This window comes from Triturus cristatus, chromosome 2_1, assembly GCF_964204655.1.
Source record: "Triturus cristatus chromosome 2_1, aTriCri1.1, whole genome shotgun sequence".
Classification (NCBI taxonomy): Eukaryota; Metazoa; Chordata; class Amphibia; order Caudata; family Salamandridae; genus Triturus; species Triturus cristatus.
Window position 1 is genome coordinate 1,136,571,386 of NC_140581.1, and position 4,458 is coordinate 1,136,575,843.

A 4,458-nucleotide genomic window follows, 5' to 3' on the forward strand; every position below is an offset into this window, starting at 1 on the left:
GCCCAGCTCGACGAGACCCGAGTCCCTGCCATCTCTGACCTTTTACCTACCTCATCAGCCCAGCTGAGAGCCGTAGGTGTGACGAGACCTGCGGGACCGGCTATCTTCAGAACCTGCACGACGCTTATCTAGCACGCCCACCGAGGGACCCTCGAGTGAGTGCACCTAGGGTTTGAGAAGCCCTAACCCTGAGCAGCTCCAGCATCGAAGTCTGCCTCCCCAGCATCCCCGAGATCTGCGTGGGGGCCCTTCCGCTCCTTGTTGTTCACCGCGTTGTTCGACCACTTGCCGACCGGCTTGTGGCCCTCTTCACGACGCACCACGATTGTTTCAGCACTAGTCTGGTTGCTCCAGACTGGCTCTTGCTCCCCTTCAACAGAGGAGTACCACGGACCCTCCTGGCCCACTCCCGACGCCATCTTGACTCCCCCGCCTGGGTGGCCACTGCCAAGATCCGCTGCCCCTTCCTGGGCCCAGCATCATCGACAGCAGACACCTTCGTGGGACAGCTCGCCCTCCATCCTGGTCGCCGCCGCGCCTCCTGGTCCGAGGAACAGCCGAGTCCGACGTCACCCACTCACCTGGTCGAGGTGACTTCAGCCGGTACCCTCCTGGTACCCACACGATCGCTGGCTAGCGGTTGAGAACTGAGTCCCCTCTGCTTTCAGGTTTTCCTTCACCACCGATCCAGGCTTGGATCGCTCTGAACATCGTCACTGGTCGCCTGCCAGCAACTTCTTCTTTCAGGCTCCTGAGACTACACGAGGACTCCCGACATCTTGACGAACTTCACGCAGCCGCAGCCTCCGGGCTAGGTAACTCGAGCATCTCGGTGCTCCATCGCAGGTTCGCTCTACAAGTGTCCAGTTCCTTTTTCGTTTAGTCCCACTGATTGGATCACTCCGGAATCAGTATCTCCAGACTCTAACCATTCGCATTTCACTGTTAGTGTAGATGGTTTCTCGTGCCCCTCGGGCATTTGTGTAAATTGTGCAACTGAAGTATTTTCCTAAGAGTTTTGTAGTGTGCTTAGCTCCCTGACTCATAAAGAGCCAGGGTAGTCTTGTTATAAATAAATATCCTTTATTTTCATAACAACTTGTGTGGTGTCCTTTCACTTGGTGTTCAAGGGGTATATGTGATGGTAAACAGCTGGCTTAACACGCCCTCTAGAGTTTAGCCTAAGACTGCTCGTATCCACGCTACTAGGATAGCTGGTCTAAAAGGTTGACTTACAACCAATCATCAATAAGGGTCGTTTGGAATGATACACAGTGATCACTAGAATAGTGAGCACTACATGTCAGGCCAACTTCTCACAGTTCCTTCGAACGGATCACCTCCTGCTGTAGCTGTGTGACTTCTTCCTCCTTGGACCACTCTTGGTCCTCTATGGCCACTACCCTATCTCCCAGAGTGTCCACTTCTCTCCGAAGCTCACGCACCTCCCCCGCCACCTCGCTTTTTAGAGTGTGGAAGTCCTCCCGAAGGGTATTAAAAAGTGTCTCTAGAAAAGACTTGGTAATAGGAGTGTCCTCATCATCCTGGCCAGCGCCGGCCTGAGAAGGTTTAGTCAGCATCTCCTTGAGCGAGCGCTCCTTCCGTCCCCTTTGAGTCGACATGTCACCATGTGTGCCACAGCCAGGAAGGGCAGTGCCCTGGGGAAGTTCCAGGGGGCTCCTGGAGCGATGTCGCAGTTCTCAGGCGCAATACAGGGTTGGTAAGGTGCCGCTAGCCCCCAAGGTGACACCAACTAGGGGAATGTGCCAAGACCCTTCGCTCTGTGCGTTATACCCCCTGATGTAGGTCTAGGAGATGTGTGGCATCTCCGATGCAGGGCGGTCTACCTACAAGGCAGATCGGGGCCCCCTAGGACTACATGCACCTCCTCCACAGAGAGTGTCAAGGGAAGGTCGGAGATCGGTGGCCATCGCCTCTCCTCCGAAGCGCCAGCCGACTCGCCCTGGCCCATGCTCCTCGTCATGCCTCCTTTCCCCGTCCCGCCTTCACCTATGCCAGGCCGCTGCCTCGCATGCTCCTTCAGGCTCGTGTTGCGCCGGTGCTCCCCGGGCCCAGCCTACCTTCACAAGCCACAGTCAAGGCCCACACAGGCCGCCGGCGAGTCCCCCACTTGGCGTCGGCCTCCGCTTACCGCCTTCACGTTGGGCTAGCAGCTCTCCATTGATCTGCGGTGCACCTTCCGCTCGGCAGTCAGAAGGGATTCCCGGGCAGGCTGCAACACCAGGACGCCGTCCTGTGCACCATGGTGAGTGCTCCTAGCCGCCCACCTCTAACTAGTACCGCCAGTCAGGTCGGGATGTTATTGCCGCTTGCCGCCCTCAAGGCATCCCTCTGGCCACAGCGCCACGTCGCGGGCCCCGTTCACTGCCGGCTGTCTCAGGAGTCAATCCGGGGGCCCGCTTATGGTCCGCCAAAGCTGTGCCACTCGCCGGTGTTATCCGGGGCACACTCTATGCTTCCGGGTAAGGTGGTGGCCGGGCTCCGGCACGGCAGAACTGCATGCTGAGCTCTAGCAACGCTCAGGAGCGGGCTGCCATCTTAGGTTCCTGCGGGCTCCGTCGTCTGCTGCCGGTAAGGGACAAAATGCAGCCCCCAGCGCTAAATTATCACAGCAATGTTGCGCCACTCGCCAGTATCGTCAGGGGTACCCTCGATGCTTCCCAGTGAGGTGATGGCCAGGCTCCGACGCGGCGGATCTATGCACTGAGCTCTGGCAACGCTCAGGATCCGACCGCCATCTTAGATGCCAGCAGGCTCTACCGTCTACCACCGGCAAGGGTCAAAATGCAGCCCCCAGCTGCGTCCCGGCGGCTGGGGAGCAGCTCTGCTACCTTTTGACCGCGTCTGGGGGAATTAGCTGTTATTTTGGGGCCGAATCGGGCATCAGCAGGTGGGGAGACGAAGCAACACACGTCCTACCCACTCGCCATCTTGGCCACACCCCTTATATTTTATTCTTTAAAACATACATGGGGAGGAGCATGAGTGGGGCACCCTCTTCATACTGGAAAATACCACAGGAGCCCACCATCTCCGTGGGGGCTAATACATTGTATCAGTTCCCAACACCTCATCCTCAGGATCCCAAAGCAAAGGGGTGGGGTGACATTACCGCTAGCCATGACGGGGGACTGAGGGAGCAGGGTGCACATTGCATGGCGGGGGTTAAAGTTATAGTTACTTCAGTTAACTATAACTGATGAATTTCAGTGTTTTTAAAGTTTTAAATGCTACGTTTTAACTGACATTATGACCTAACTATAACATCACTCATGGTGAAAGTGCAAGTTAGAGCTAGCTCAGTAACCTATTACTCATGAATTTCAGTGGTTTTGGGTTTTTATTTTATTTCAACACCTAACTGTAACATCACTTTAACCTTTGTTTTTTTCAGGAAAATATATGTGTGTTTGTGTCTATGTGTATATACATATATACCTTCTTTAGGAAGATGTAAGATTATCCTATTCATGTGATTCATCCACTGCTGTTTCCTTCTCCAACCCAAATTGCTGATCAGACACTTAAATGCAACTTCGTTAACAATATGGGTGCATATTAATATATAGGCTTGATTAACTCTTCTAAAGCTTCTAAAGCTTTACCATCCTGTTATCTGCATATTATCGCTGATCTCATAGTGCAACCGATGGTTTGCAGTGCTTTGGATAAATACCTATAAATAAACAATTGCATACGGATATCTTGATGTTGGATGAAATATGAATAGTATGACATTTATGTGCTCACGACAAAACCTACTATAATGCATCTGCTTATATATGGTAAATGGCAACAGCATTCACAGTTATTTACTATGTATACATAGATACATTGAATCATCTACATACAAGTAACTTATGCAACCTACGTACAACTTCTGCACAACTGAACTAATGCATCCACTGCAAGGACATGGGCTTTATCCCTTGGTCACCAGTTTGAATCCTCCCGAGTCCACGCATCCTTTCAAATTTCCAAGGTCGGTAAAATGATCACTACTAAGCCATCACAATAAACATCCATTGTGTATTAATAGCCCCAGAAGATGCCTCAGTGGCCCATATACCCTCTATAAATACACAGGTTATGTATTGTTGAATGGCACATATTAACGTACTAGTGGTTACTCCTGGAGAAGACTCAAAAGAATGATCAAGGAAATGCAATTGAAATGAGTGAATATGCGAGCACAGTCACAATTTGAAAAGTATTCACAAACAATGCATATTCCCGTATCTGCATGCCTCAATAATTCAGATATTAGCTGTTCAGAAAGTATGGGTACATTTGTCAATTTTTTTCAGTTAGAAACCTAAGCCCATGGACCACACACTTGATCAACCAATGGACAAGCAACTGAAACATGGAGTAGATCATAGGGAGCCCCTATCTCGAAGGTGCAGAATGCATTGAACTCTGTGGGTAGAAAATGGC